Genomic DNA, 17,340 nt, shown 5'->3' with positions numbered 1-17,340 from the left:
GACCTTTAATCTACATTAATGTTATTCAGGATATGTATTTTTTGCTAAGAGCAAGAAAAGTATACATTGGATTCAATTTACCGAATCAAAGGGAAGTATTGAAACTCATATTTTGGGATAGTAAAACATTACCCAGGCTGTGTTTTTTTCCATAATCAGAGTCATTTTGTATACATAAAGTTCCTACAACAGTAAAAGGATAATGTTATAAAGAGTGTATCTACATGTAAGCTACCTGATTGTAGATGATTTAGAATAATATGATTTTACTTCCCAGCATTTTGCAATACACAACCCACGCTCAACCTAACCTACCTCCCACAAACTAATTAGCCCATTTTCAAGATTAAGAGTTGATGAAATGAAGAGCTTGTTACCAAACCATGTTAAGTCCACAAACACATGTTTCTGATTTACCTGTGCGATGTTGCAATCGGATGTGATGATATAGGTATAGTAATTTCAGTTGGATGCGCCATTACAGAGCAAACAGTGGACCGTGGGTGCACAGTAACAATACTGTGTGAGGCTTTTGGTTCCCAAATGAGAACATTATAGTCTGCATATTGTTAAGCAGTATTGTAGTGGTAAATAATGGCGTGTTGATGGTACAACTCATCGTTGCTAATGTCAAAGTATTAAGTAATTGTGATTGTATCACACAAGTAAATGAGAAACATGTGGTTGTGGACTTTTAAGTCATGTTAAAACATGGTTTGGAAACAAGCTCTTCAAATATAAACTTCATGATTTAAAAAAAAACGGATTTTATGTCCTAATTAGATTGTTTGGGGTAGGTATGGTATGTTGTGTGGTACCCTCCCCCTCCTCTCCCCTCCTATCCAAGGAGATAAAAATATTTAATCAATACATTGGAGCTTTTCCTACCATAATGCCATGCTTTTAATGCATGCTAATTTAATATAGATGTTGTAAAGGATATTTTTACTCCTGTTACTAATCGGAGCTCGTGATATTTTCCTAATCAGAGCTCGTGATATTTTCCTCTTTAAGTTATGACCTACCCAAGATGTGCTCTGTTTGGAAAATATTGTACATTATGTTATCATGAGCAGGTATAAAGTATATATATAGCAGCCTGTATATGTTCAGCACTTTTTATATACAATGCCTAGTAGATTGGGCCATTATATTTGAAATCTATACACCCCCTATGGAAAACATAACCTTAATCGTCTACACAGGGAGTGTGAATTTTGAATGGGGTTACCTTCTACACAGGGAGTGTGAATTTTGAATGAGGTTACCAAAGTGGGTGACTCCATTTGAAATCTACACCCCCTATGTTGGAGATTAAGGCCATGTCTTCCATAGGGGGAGTGTTTATTTTAGATGTACTATCCCCTTTAGACCAATCTTTATTTGAATAAATTGCAAGCACTTCCTACGTAGATTTTTTTATTATGTTTAGGTCTTCCAAAAAAATTTTCATTTAGACCAAGGGTATCCATCAATAGCAGTGTAATTTTTTAACCTTTGTTTGAGAAAAAGTAAATTAGGTAGATTCTACTCTGAGTACCCACCAAGTGCTGCATGGGTTTTTTACAACAGTAACAACATATCATCGAGAAATAGGATGTTTAACCCCCTGAGCACTACCTGCCGATCTAACATTGCCTCTGATTGGTCAATTACATGATATCTTCACTTTAATCACCAATCAGAATGGAGCTCTGCAAATACTTCACCCCATTTTTTTGTGTGTGGTGATATTATTCTAACAATGTTGCTGATTGGTCCAATTGATGATGAAAACTTCTTTTTAGCCAATTGGCAGGTAGTTCTCATGGGCTTAAAATTAAAGGGATTATGAAAGATTTTCTGTCAAAAACATTTTGTCTAACTGTACCACCCGACAATCAATCATTTATGTGTCTATAGGCCAGTTTTGATAATAAAGCTTGTGTCTATTTTATAAACATTGGAAATAATTCCGTGTAAGGGTGACCTGCTATCCATAGTGTTGACTGCTATTGGGCTATTCCATTTAAAATCCACACTACCCCTGTGAAAGATTTTGGAAATATCTTCCACAGGGGGAGTATGTTTTTGAAATGTAATTGGTCTGGGTTAATCATTTTTAAACTCATACTCCCCCTTTATTATGGCTTTACCTATATCTTCCACAGCTGGAGTGAGTATTTCAAATGGAAGTTACCCAACTGTCTTTTCTATTTAAAACTGTTACTCCCTCTGTGGAAGACTTTAGCTAAATCTTCCACAGGGGCAGTGCGGATTTCAACTGGAATAGCCCATTGTATGTACTTTGACTTTTAACCATGGTTTCTTAATTCGAACAGAAGTAATAAATGTAAGGAAGTACTTATATTTTATCTTCATTTTTGATGTCAAATATTGTCTGTATCAGGTTGCTTTCACATTTGCTATTCATTAGCGCAGCTCTATGCTTGTTCCAAAAATGCAAAAATCAGAATTTTGGTGACTTTTAGGGTCTGGTTCAGCAAATTACTGATTATCCCTTTAAGCTAGGCATTGCATTTAATCGTTTGTCTGTTTTGACAACTTCTCAACATATTCTAAGAAAAGAGAGGTAGTTCGGAGGTTGTGAGTTCAAATCCCTGTGGCGTCAATGTATTGTCCACTTAGGCAAGGCTCTTTACCCATATTGCCTCTCACCACCCAGGAACATACAAATGGGTTCATGTACTGGCTTTATTTTTAAATGCCGAGAAGGTAACAGACTCATTGTGGAAGAAGTGTAGCGATCCTTCTGTAGCAACATTACATGGGGGAGTCTGGCTTAAGCGCTTCGATAGAGGTGACGGGCACTCCACAGTCTCCGACCTATACAGGTTCATCGCCTTTTATATACATCTTAGAGGGAATCTGACATCTTAGAGGGAATCTGACACAGAATTTAAAAAAGTGTTAATGCCCTAAAAGTGCTGAATGAATTTTCCTTGTTTTGACACATATTGTAGCTGTGCTTGCAAAACCTCGTAACTCCAATAGCTGCTATGTGTTAAATATGTACAATAATTATGATATATTGTACATATTAACACCTAGCAGCTAATGGACGATATCTCATTCCAAAGAAGACCTGCTGGGTTAACAGTGGAGTATTTGAATTTCTGAGAGCATAAACACCTTTCAAAAACAGAGTTGCCAGTTAGCGTCACTTTAAACATTTTGTGGGTAAAAGGTAAAGATTAAACAGAAATAGATTTGAAACTTATTTTGATGATCAAAGTAACAGTGTTAATGAGTCAGATGGGAATTGTAAGCCTCTGTAAAGGTCATTAGATTGATCACTAGTACTTAAAGGCCCATTCAGTGATCCCAGCGAAAGTGTAGAAAGATAACAATTGTTTAAAAGTGAAGGATAAGTCATTTAACCAGCAGTATTGATAAATTTGAAGCCCCCCCTTCAAATACATGAAGCTAATTTAACTACTCAAGTGGAGAAATTTATGATTCATGTTAACTGTCTTATTGTATCTCTAATACACAGCTGCAATACTAGCATGCAATGTTAGCACATCTATGACATTAACAGAGGCACCAAAATCTGAATTTGGATGATTTTTACGATCCTCCAGATGAGCAAAGCACTGAATAGGCCTGTAAAGTACATAAGTTTAATCACTGAATAGACCTTTAAGTTCTTGAATGCTGCTATTCAGACAGGTTGGATGCCCCTGATTTACACGATCTGCTGATAATCAGCAACAGCAGATATTGGTTGCTGACATGATCTGATGATAATCGGTAACAGTATTTTGATTTCTCATGCAATCTGCTAATAGTCAGCAACAATATTATTATTAAATTCCTAGCTACCAGTTATCAAATGCTAATGGTACGCACATACTCCACCTTAACCCTAACCCAACCCATGGTTTTTTTGCTATGAGGAGGGAAAGAAGAAATGAAACAGGAGAGAAGATGAACAAAGAAGTCACTTGGTACCCCTGGGATTCGAACCTCAGGGCCCCTCGCATGCCTTGCAAAAGATCACAGACTGGTAGCTATTCGGGTTTCGCTGGCCCAGCCTGCAATTCCATGAGTATGTAGGACTTTGCCTGATTGCGTCATGGCATCACATGCTATGCATGCGTGCGCAGTGGTTTTTCATAGTGAGTTTTAGTTGTGTTAGGGTTAAGGAGTCATGCCTCCATAGATGTTACAGCTAATGTACCAAAAGGCAGCACTGACTGCTTGTCAGGCATTTCAACCTAAGTTAAAGAGACAATCAGAGAGTTTCTGTATAAAATAAATTAATTTGCCTATCTGCTCCAATAAATTATCATATATCATTATAATAATGTACAAGCCAATTTTATCATAAATAGCTTATGCCTATAAGTTGCTCACACACGCAAATACATTGGCGACTCGTTAACATGAACTTTGTCAACATGAAGTTTCTGAAAACATGAAATCCCAAGCTTTTATATATATTCTATGTTATAATGTAACCTGATAACATAAATTCCTGTTAACACAAACTAAATTGTGAGGCCCAGACAAGTTTGTGTTAATGAGTTGCCACTGTAAGTTGTTCTGTGAGTGTACCGGTAATGGCTATCCCCAGAGCCTACTGCTCATGGTTTAATTTTTTTTAACCATGGTTTCCGAATTCAACAGCCTCACCTGAAGAAACATACTTTTAATCTCTACCTTTCATATTAAATTTAGCTTTTGTCTTTGTTATTAAGATTACTTCATGTTTTTCATGTGCATATTTTATTAGCACATTAATTTTGTTCAAAAAAAAGCCAACATCTGAATTTTAATGAATTTTAATTCAGAAAAGCACCGAGTGTCCCTTTAAACAATGTATTTATCTAAGAGCATTATTATTTGTGGGTTACATTGTATAGTCAAAGGGAACAATCAATTAATAAAATAATCAAACTTAAAATTGGCCTCCAACGTTGTGTGATTGAGAATATATGTGGTGCGATCAAGCAAAATCAGTAGGAACTCGGAAATATTGATTTTGAGATATAGCCAAACAAAGGAAATATATATCCTTTTGTTTCCTGTTGTTTTGGATGGAAACTCTTTAAATGCTCATATCTTTGGAACTGGTTGTTCGATTTCAATTGTGTTTTCTGCAAAATCCAGATTTGTAAATGATTTTTACTATCCTAAGGGAACAAACCAAAAGATCGATGACGTCCTATAAACGTAACTAGTTTCGTTTCTCAGCCGACCCCCTCCCTCCCTGCCAGAAACGTAATAATGAAATGTTGAAAAGTTTGACATAATAATAATAATGACACATTCTTCAGACCGATGTTTTTGTACAAACGTAATCGAGTATTTTTACCCCCTCCCCCCCTAAACGAAACTAGTTTCGTTTATAGGACGTCATCGATCTTTTGGTTTGTTCCCTAAAAGAACCTAAAAATTCAATATTTCTGAGGTCCGGCTGATTTTGCTTGATCGCATCACATGTGCGTTATCCTTAGATCCTTTAAGCTAGATTACATGAATAGATATGACTTAAGTGTTTGTGTAAGGGGTGGCTTCAAAACTCGACCAGCGGTTGATGGCGTTCCATTGCTTAGAACAATAGAAACCAGTGGGCAACCAGCAGTTGAGTTTTGAAGTCATCCCTAAGCAGTTATTAGATCATGTATCTATGAGCTGTAGAAAGCTCTTCTGGATCAAGAAGAGCTTTAGAAGAGCTATTCGCACCAATGTGTTTGCACATATATGTGACAGGATCAAGGGGAATGAGTCGGATGTCGCTAATATTGATTTTGAGATATTGGAAAGAAGGTGTTAAAATTCGTTTGTTTTATATTGTTTTCAGCAATTGATAAATTGACGTAACTTCACAAAGAAAAGTTGTATCAACATGGGGTTTTCAGTTTTTGAAAGCTCTAAATGTCCTCTTTAAAAACACATGTTAAACTCATTTTCGACCAGGGTCGACATGTGACTCGTTCCTCTTGATCATGTCACATATGTCCATTAAAGCTATACCATTTTGGTGAAACAGTGAAGTCGGTGACGATATCATTGGTCGCAGCTTAAATTGCAAGCTTTCGCTCAAATAGCATGGCATATACACGCAATTATGTAAAGAGGGCTGCATAGATAGATGCCTCAACGTGGTGACGTCACTGGCTCGCCAAGACGAAAACAGTAAAGTACTGTGCGTTTTGTGTTCAGGGTATTTTAGAAATGGCCTCGATATTTGTTTGTTTGTTTGTGTTGCCTGTTGGTTCTTTTTTAATGCATTTATAACAATAATAATTATGATCAATGAATGGTGCATGTGCTAAAACTTTCTTATTCCTCCTGCCAATACATATTATTATGCACATGAACTTTAAGTTTTCTTTTATTTGAAAGTAATGTGCAATTTTACTTGTTTTTAGGTATACTGTATGTGGTCTGATTAAAGGATGAAAGAAAATGATGGTAAATATATTACTGTGTTTTTGTTAATTTGTATTTTAATACATGTGTCATTAAATATCCTTATTGTGTCAAATTTTTGGAACTAATGTTGCTATAATGTGACACACCTCTAATAATGGACAACGAAAGATACAAAAATTTATGGATTGATATCTAACATTCTTAATCAGATCACTTACAATTTAAATAAAATGGTTCCATGTATATTTGCTGTACATAATTTATGTTAACCTGCTAATAATAATACATATTATGCTTGCTATCATTATATGGGACAAGTGCTTAAACATGGCTTTAAATAAGATAACAGGGGGAAACCTGTTATACAGGCCTGATTGACACAGCTGTATGTAAGTCAAAACAGTTGGGTCTTTTGGCCAAAGTGGATTGATTTGGACTAAAATTGGGGGGACTCAAAATATGTTTGAAAAAAAATTTCAGATTTTTCAAGCTTTCTGTGATTTTTAGGGTCATACAGCATCTTCCAACCCTACTTAGAATGTCCGCCTGTAGAGCAGTGTGTTTATTTGGGGACTTTTTGTCACATAAGGCACACATAAAATTTTGTTTGCTGTAACATGACACATACACACACAACCCCCCTATGTAATCTCCTCCAAACGTGGATGCTGTTTAGGACCATGCAAACACGGCCATCTGAATCCATACTCAATATACTCAACATACCTAGGACATTTTCCGCCATTTTTTTTGTGTGTGTATGAAATTTTACCTAGAAACTGCAGACGTTATCTCATGTACGATCCCAATTGCAGAGTGATCCATGGTTTAAATGTGAAAAACAAGTGTGTGTCCTCATTTGCTGGCAAACACCTATGCACACACCCCGTGGAGTTTCACACACACACCCCTACACAATTGACTGACTGTGAAGGTATTCGTATCACAAAATGGGGGCTTGATTGCGGTTGCAAAAAACACCGACCCCCACACATAGACAACTCAACAGGGGCTAAAATATCACAAGAACAAGTACATAATGTACATTTTTAATTGTAATGTCAAATGTCAAATAACTATTATGTCATATAATGCCATAATGTCAAATTTTAATTTTGTTATTCTTGACCAAAAATAATGAAGTAAAAACAGTAATAACTGTCAGGATGATTTTCTGTCCATTTTAAGCCAAAATAATGAGGAAAAATGAAAGAAAGCCCACTTGCAGCTATCTTTTGAGTAACATTGGTGATCTAATGTCGTAATTACAACATTAATTCAAAATTGCTGTGTTGTCCTACAAATACAACAAATTTGGCTGATTCCAATTAGGTGTAAGTTGAGACATTTGTAAACATTACAAATATGCCAAAAAAATTATACAATTTAAGATTGTACATTATGGCTTTTAAGATGACATTGACATAAATATGGAGCAATACATACTTACTTTTGTAAAGTTTACATTTAAAAGCACTTGTTCTGCCATAAATATTACGCTTTTCTTTTATACAATAGTTATTTATTATGCATTATGTAATTTATAGAGCAAATGTCAAATTAGTTGTCGCTTGTGATGTTTAAGAATGCACATTTGGAATCTACTGTTCCACAGAGGCAATGTTTTTCAAATGGAATTGGCTAGGGTTCATTATTTTGAAACCTATACTCCCCCTGTATAATGGCTTTAGCTATATCACCTTTCCTGCCTGTATCTTTTAAAACTGGGTGAGTATTTCAATTGGAAGTTACCCAATTGTGATATAAAATTGGATCGATTGAGCCCATATTTATTGAGTCGAGCTATGAGTTTTAAAATATTGGACGAGACGTAGTCGAGTCCAATATTTTAAAACTCATAGCGAGACTAATAAATATTGGCCGTAAAGCATCCAATTTCATCATTATTATGTGTTGGATCCAATATTTTCACACACTTGGATTCATCAAAACATAATAATGTATTATATTGGAAACCTATACTCCCTATGTAGAAGACTTTTGGATTTCAAATGAAATGTAGCTATAAATTCTATTTCATTTGCTTGTATCAAGTTGTAACCCATTGTATCATATTTAACTCATGGTAGTGTTATGAATATTGGGGTATTCCAGTTGAGATCCATACACCCCCTATGGAAGACATGACAGGGAGTGTAGATTTCAACAGAGTCGCCCATTTAGGTAATCCCATTTGAAATGTGCACTTCCCGTGTTGAATATTAAGGTCATGTCTTCCATAGGGGGTGTAGGGATATTAACTGGAATAGCACATTGATATGGGCTTTGGTTCCTGCTGTAAACCCCATTGTGATGTGTTTCCATGGTAACCCTAATTTTGTAAAACAAATTAGTAACAAACTTAAAATAATTATATTTTTGAACTAAGGATGCATTATTTGAAGTTTTTGTAAAATGGGACTCCTCTTTAGAACATTTGAATGTGCAAAACAAACAAACTATATGTTATAAAATTAATAAGAATTACGTTGAAGATAAATCATTCTTTTCAAGCAGACCTGTCGATAAGGATGTGTTTTAAAGGTTCATTCAGTGATCCCATTGAAAGTGTCAAAAAATTAAATTTCTGTATAAATTACTTAAAAGTGAAAGATAAGTCATTTAATTGTTATTGGGTATTTTTGAAATGACAAATTGACAAATAAAAAGGAAAACAGCAGTTTTGACAAATTTGAAGCCCTGTCCAAATACATGTAGCTAATTTCTGTACTTAGAGAAATTACGGTTTCATGTAAAATGTGCTAATTTGTCTTTGATACATGTCAGCACATCGGTGCTACAAACAAAGGTTCAACAAACTGAATTTGGATGATTTTTTGAATGAGCAAATCACTGAATAGACAAACTTTAAGTTGCCTTGTGTATGTAGATAAATTCGAATGCTTTTGTGTTGACCAGACCAGTAACAATATTGATTCAAAAGTTATATGAAAACAGCTGCTATGTGGCCCAATTTTGCTTTCTTAATTTTTAAGGAAAATCCGGGGGGGGGGGGGATTGGCAGCTGTCTATTTTATCATTTAATGTACACCTTCATCAGTAAAGATAGCTATGATAGCTACTACCTACGATCAAGAAAAATAATGTTGGCACACTCTTGTATATTAAATGTAAATTGCCACCCCTCTTCCCCAATTTGATGTTGATGAAAGCACTTGTAAATGACACTGGGGTCTCTCCCCAACATTGCTTGAGGAGGAATTGGGTGGGGTGGGAAGGCGTGTAGTACACATCAAACATTGTAATTTCACTGAACAAGTAATAGCGCAAATGCAGAGTTCCAACATATTGTGAAAGTGTGCCAACTATTTTTTCCTTCATTGTTGATGCATCCACAAACTACACAGGGCAGCCTTTGTTTTGGTTATGAAAGTGCACCCAATTATCCACTAAGTTATAAGCTGTTATTATAGCTGCCGTATAGATGTATCCACAGATAGCAGCCTTTGTTATATTGTATACACTCAGAACACTTCCCACTAAGCTCAAATTTATTGCTGCTTTGTAGATACATCCATACACTGCATGCAGCAGCCTTTATTTGATTAATTAATGAACTGTATTACACTGGTTAAGACAATGAGGAAACATAAAAACAATGTTCATTTGACATGGCATGTTATCATACTTATTAAGGTGGTTTCATTTTGCTGTCAGACAGGTCATGTTTTTTTCAAATCAACATTAACAGGGCAACCAAATAAATGTAACCGTATTTCATTGCCGTTTGTGCTGACCCATTGAATGTTGCAACATGGAATTAAAGTTTTCTGATAAAACTTTCTTTTGAATGGCTAAAAAGTCACCTGAAATTGTCAATTTTGAAACAAATGCCAGGTTTGAAATATCTGACAGCCATAACATTGGCTGAGCTGAGCATGTAAACTTTTGTGCTATATGTGTGGCAGAAGAGTGCTAAAAAGAACAGACTTATTTTAACCTCCAAATCTCCACAAATAATAATCAGAACCACCAATTCGCTGATGTAGTGCATGTTAGTAACCATTGGTTACTGGTTCAAGCCTAGGCTCACACATCTATTCCGAATTTTGATATGTCATAGGCTTTGTGTTGTGATCATTTTGATCAGTGGTTCGTAACAAAGAAAGCGTGAGCCAGTTGACCTAGCAACGGTTATATTCTAACATGCACTACGCCAGCGAATATGTTAGTGTATCCTCACTTGTCTTAATCATGTATCTGGGCCAAGAATCATATTTGATGTAATTTTTTTTACTGTAAACTAATTATGTACATAGAATACGCATAACTATAATGCATCCGAGGTGGATATGGTGAATGGAATAAAGAATATTCATGTTCTACAATATTTTGAAATGAAACATTTTGACTGAACACAGGTGTTGTTATTTCTCTCAAAGAGTTGAATGCATTTTAGAGGTGTATGACCTAGATTGACAGCTCCACCCCTCCCCCACCCACACACTTTTCCCTGTCAAGTTGCAGATTATGTTGTCAGATGGAGGCTTGTGGTTTTGTCATAACCCAAGGGAAATTTTAGGCCTGGAATATGTTTCGTTCTATAGGCGGTACGGTTACTTACTACGGTATGAACAAAAGCAGCAGTTTGGTGGTTTTGATACCTTTTTAATATTCTTTAAATCAACTTTTATTTGAATACAAATGTAGTGGTTATTGACCCAACCCCTTCCCTACACTCCCCCCATACCATTCTTCTTTCCTCCATTCCCATGCATACATGCTCAAACAGTATGTTTAGCTGGCAGGCAATCGAGGTGACAAGTTCTTATGTCAGGAAAGTGAATCAACATTGAACCCCGTCTGAACCTTAGTACTTCTGAACCTATCAGCAAAGAATTTCTCATAAACCTATCTCAACTTAGGATTGACAACTTCAGAGATTGAAGATTTTCCAGAATTTTCTAGAAGTGGGACCGCAACAAAAATTTCCCGAAATGTAAAAAAAAAAAATGGATCGCACTGATTTTGGTTGATAAAGTCAGTCCAAAATTACAAGATATATTTATGAAATCGGTATATTCGAGCCAGTTTTATTGTGATACCCTGTATAAAGAACTGACTTGACTTACCTGGCCTGCACTGCATGTCACTGTCATCATTGTTATCACATCCAACATGTCCAAACACAAGAGAATAATTCCATAAAAGTTGCAGACAAAGTGTAGCAACACCAAAAGCATATAAACTCCGCATTATTTAAAGCTGAGTTTGTCTCCACTGTTGTCTTGAGAGAATATATGTTTATTAAGAATTTTCCGAGAATATTATATAAGATTTTCATCAAAGATGTAAAAACACTTCCAAACCATTTGTTGCATTTAATATTTTGTGACAGAGTACCACATCAAGCGTATTAAATTTTAAAAACATTCATTTTATGCTATTGTAAATTTGCGATTTAGATTTGTCAAAACTGAACTTTAAATGCACTTGTGTGTTGTGCGTATCTCTCTACCTCCCTCTACTCTAACTATTTCCTCTCTTCCTTCCTTCCTTCATTCCTTCATCTCTCTCCCTCCCCTACCCTTCTCCCTCTCCTCTCTCTTCCTCCTTTCCCTCCCTCTCTCCTCTCGCTCTCCCCTCAGGCTTGTTTTTCTCTCTCACTCTCTCTTCCTCCCTCCTCTCTGTCTCTCTCCCCTCATCTCTCTCCCTCTCTCTCTCTCCCTCCCGCTCTCTCCCTCCCGCTCTCTCTTTCTTTCCCTCTATCTGTTCAGCCTCTCTCTTCTGGCGAACTGTCACAGCACTGAAAAAATGGCTTGCTCGTACTCCAGAAGCACTTTCATGTGGAAACGAAATTGCAAAATGAAGCTTTCATGTTTCAAAAATTCACCTTTGATCTACATTGATACATCCGCTATATCTGTACAAAGAGGGTTGCCAAAGAGTAAAAAGAGAGTAAAATATGTGTAAAACATTGATTATACTGATAAAGAGCACTATTATAACCCGTGCCCTATTTCGGGCAATATCTGGTCAACCATGTAAAACCAACACTTATATTTCCACTGAGTCCTCCCGACATAACGAAAACATAGTGTTTAAACACACATGATAACGTTTTTGCAGTGTTTTTTTTTTCTATTGCTGATACTGGTATGGATGCTGCTAATAATTGATGAAGTATAATAGCTATCTTATGTTGATATTGGTATTGATGAAGTAGCTATCTACTACTGATATTGGCATGGATGAAGTATATATCTACTGCTGATATTGGTGTGGACGAAGTAGCTTTCTGCTCCAGATATTAATATGGATAGAATATATCTATCTACTGCTGATGTTGGTATGGATGAAGTATAATTATCTAATGCTGATATTGGTATGGATGAAGTATAGCTATCTACTGCTGATATTGGTATGGATGAAGTATAGCTATCTAATGCTGATATTGGTATGGATGCAGTATAGCAATCTACTGCTGATATTGGTATGGATGAAGTATAGCTATCTACTGCTAATATTGGTATGGATGAAGTATAGCTATCTACTGCTGATATTGGTATTGATGAAGTATAGCTATCTACTGCTGATATTGGTATGGATGAAGTATAGCTATCTACTGCTGATATTGGTATGGATGAAGTATAGCTATCTACTGCTGATATTGGTATTGATGAAGTATAGCAATCTACTGCTGATATTGGTATGGATGAAGTATAGCTATACTGCTGATATATCATATTGGTATGGATGAAGTATAACTATCTACTGCTGATGTTGGTATGGATGAAGTGTAGCTATCTAATGCTGATATTGGTATGGATGAAGTATAGCTATCTAATGCTGATATTGGTATGGATGAAGTATAGCTATCTAATGCTGATATTGGTATTGATGAAGTATAGCTATCTACTGCTGATATTGGTATTGATGAAGTATAGCTATCTACTGCTGATATTGGTATGGATGAAGTATAGCTATCTACTGCTGATATTGGTATGGATGAAGTATAGCTATCTAATGCTGATATTGGTATGGATGAAGTATAGCTATCTACTGCTGATATTGGTATGGATGAAGTATAACTATCTACTGCTGATATTGGTATTGATGAGGTATAGCAATCTACTGCTGATATTGGTATGGATGAAGTATAACTATCTACTGCTGATGTTGGTATGGATGAAGTATAGCTATCTACTGCTGATATTGGTATGGATGAAGATGGCTATCTACTGCTGATATTGGTATGGATGAAGTATAGCTATCTAATGCTGATGTTGGTATGGATGAAGTATAGCTATCTAATGCTGATATTGGTATGGATGAAGTATAGCTATCTACTGCTGATATTGGTATGGATGAAGTATAGCTATCTAATGCTGATATTGGTCTGGATGAAGTATAGCTATCTACTGCTGATATTGGTATGGATGAAGTATAGCTATCTAATGCTGATGTTGGTATGGATGAAGTATAGCTATCTAATGCTGATATTGGTATGGATGAAGTATAGCTATCTACTGCTGATATTGGTATGGATGAAGTATAGCTATCTAATGCTGATATTGGTCTGGATGAAGTATAGCTATCTACTGCTGATATTGGTATGGATGAAGTATAGCTATCTACTGCTGATATTGGTATGGATGAAGTATAGCTATCTAATGCTGATATTGGTATGGATGAAGTATAGCTATCTAATGCTGATATTGGTATGGATGAAGATGGCTATCTACTGCTGATATTGGTATGGATGAAATATAGCTATCTAATGCTGATATTGGTATGGATGAAGTATAGCTATCTACTGCTGATATTGGTATGGATGAAGTATAGCTATCTACTGCTGATATTGGTATGGATGAAGTATAGCTATCTAATGCTGATATTGGTCTGGATGAAGTATAGCTATCTACTGCTGATATTGGTATGGATGAAGTATAGCTATCTAATGCTGATATTGGTATGGATGAAGTATAGCTATCTACTGCTGATATTGGTGTGGATGAAGTATAGCTATCTAATGCTGATATTGGTATGGATGAAGTATAGCTATCTAATGCTGATATTGGTATGGATGAAGTATAGCTATTTACTGCTGATATTGGTATGGATGAAGTATGGCTATCTGCTGCTGATATTGGTATGGATGAAGTATAGCTATCTAATGCTGATATTGGTATGGATGAAGATGGCTATCTACTGCTGATATTGGTATGGATGAAATATAGCTATCTAATGCTGATATTGGTATGGATGAAGTATAGCTATCTACTGCTGATATTGGTATGGATGAAGTATAGCTATCTACTGCTGATATTGGTATGGATGAAGATGGCTATCTACTGCTGATATTGGTATGGATGAAGTATAGCTATCTACTGCTGATATTGGTGTGGATGAAGTATGGCTATCTACTGCTGATATTAGTATAGCTGAAGTATAGCTATCTACTGCTGATATTGGTGTGGATGAAGTATAGCTATCTACTGCTGATATTGGTATTGAAAAAGTACAACTATCTACTGCTGATATCAGTATGGATGAGGTATAGCTATCTACTGCTGATATTGGTATTGTTGGAGTATAGCTATCTACTGCTGATATTGGTATTGATGAAGTATATCTATCTACTGCTGATATTGGTATGGATGAAGTACAGCTATCTACTGCTGATATTGGTATTGATGAAGTATATCTATCTACTGCTGATATTAGTATTGATAAATCACAGCTATCTACTGCTGATATTGGTATTGATGAAGTTTAGCTATCTGCTGCTGATATTGGTATAGATGAAGTATAGCTATCTACTGCTGATATTGGTATTGATGAAGTATAACTATCTAATGCTGATATTGGTATGGATGAAGTATAGCTATCTACTGGTGATATTGGTATTGATGAAGTATAGCTATCTACTGCTGATATTGGTATTGATGAAGTATAACTATCTAATGCTGATGTTGGTATGGATGAAGTATAGCTATCTAATGCTGATATTGGTATGGATGAAGTATAGCAATCTACTGCTGATATTGGTATGGATGAAGTATAGCTATCTAATGCTGATATTGGTATGGATGAAGTATAGCAATCTACTGCTGATGTTGGTATGGATGAAGTATAGCTATCTAATGCTGATATTGGTATAGATGAAGTATAGCTATCTACTGCTGATATTGGTGTGGATGAAGTATGGCTATCTAATGCTGATATTGGTATGGATGAAGTATAGCTATCTACTGCTGATGTTGGTATGGATGAAGTATAGCTATCTAATGCTGATATTGGTATAGATGAAGTATAGCAATCTAATGCTGATATTGGTATGGATGAAGATGGCTATCTACTGCTGATATTGGTATGGATGAAGTATAACTATCTAATGCTGATATTGGTATTGATGAAGTATAACTATCTAATGCTGATATTGGTATGGATGAAGTATAGCTATCTACTGCTGATATTGGTATGGATGAAGTATAGCTATCTAATGCTGATATTGGTATAGATGAAGTATAGCTATCTACTGCTGATATTGGTGTGGATGAAGTATGGCTATCTACTGCTGATATTGGTATGGATGAAGTATAGCTATCTGCTGCTGATATCAGTATGGATGAAGTATAGCTATCTACTGCTGATATTGGTATTGATGAAGTATAGCTATCTACTGCTGATATTGGTATGGATGAAGTATAGCTATCTACTGCTGATATCAGTATGGATGAAGTATAGCTATCTACTGCTGATATTGGTATTGATGAAGTATAGCTATCTACTGCTGATATTGGTATGGATGAAGTATAGCTATCTACTGCTGATATTGGTTTGGATGAAGTATATCTATCTACTGCTGATATTGGTTTGGATGACGTATAGCTATCTACTGCTGATATTGGTTTGGATGAAGTATATAGCTCATATCTATTGCTGATATTGGTATGGATGAAGTATATCTATCTACTGCTGATATCAGTATGGATGAAGTATACCTATCTAATGCTGATATTGGTATGGATGAGGTATTATACTGCTGATCTAGCTATCTACTGCTGATATTGGTTTGGATGAAGTATGGCTGTCTACTGCTGATATTGGTTTGGACCGCATGACGTATATCTACTGCTGATATTGGTTTGGATGAAGTATATAGCTAATATCTATTGCTGATATAGTGATATTGGTATGGACGAAGTATCGCTATCTACTGCTGATATTAGTAATGAATGTAAAGGAGAGCTGTTAGTGGAAAATTGCACAATCTAAGTGCTGATCTGCTTAGAGGAAATGCGCTGCGGTCGTGCTCTTGATGCATTTTTTAAATTAATTGTTTTGATTACGTACAGGTCTAGCTATCTACTACTGATTATGGTATGACCTGTGGATGAAATACAATAGCTTTTCACTACATATGGATATTTGTGAAGCTCCTGTAGCTATGCTGATATTTGCGTTGATATTGTTAAACACCTAACAAAAACAAACCTCGGTTGAAGAAATCAAACATAAGTCGGCATTTGTCAGTTTACGACAAGATATTGTTTTCTTTGTGTCATAAATATAACTAATATATATTGTATTCAAATTAGGTTACTAAATAAAGATAATAGGCCTATCTTCTCGATAGAATTTCCACGCCTCGAAGTTTTTGAGATTAACTTTTTTCGATAATTTTGTTTACTTTTTGTTTTGTTATACGTCACGACTAAAAGTGCATTGGTGCATTTTTCTGATCCATGTTTACAAAAGCAGTAAATTTAAAATATCAAAATAATAGAATTAATCTTGCATTTCCACCATCAAGGTCAAATTTAAAGTACACTCAATAAATCATTCTATTATTAGAGAACACAATAAAAAGTACTATTTTGTTATTCCAAGCGCACAAAATTATTGTTTGACCTTACCCACTGAACCTTTACTATTGAACTTAAACATAAACCTACATAAGAAATATAATTCTTCTTGCATACACCGGCG

Source organism: Amphiura filiformis, chromosome 11 (genome assembly GCF_039555335.1).
Source record: "Amphiura filiformis chromosome 11, Afil_fr2py, whole genome shotgun sequence".
Lineage (NCBI taxonomy): Eukaryota > Metazoa > Echinodermata > Ophiuroidea > Amphilepidida > Amphiuridae > Amphiura > Amphiura filiformis.
This window is presented reverse-complemented; position numbering follows the sequence as displayed.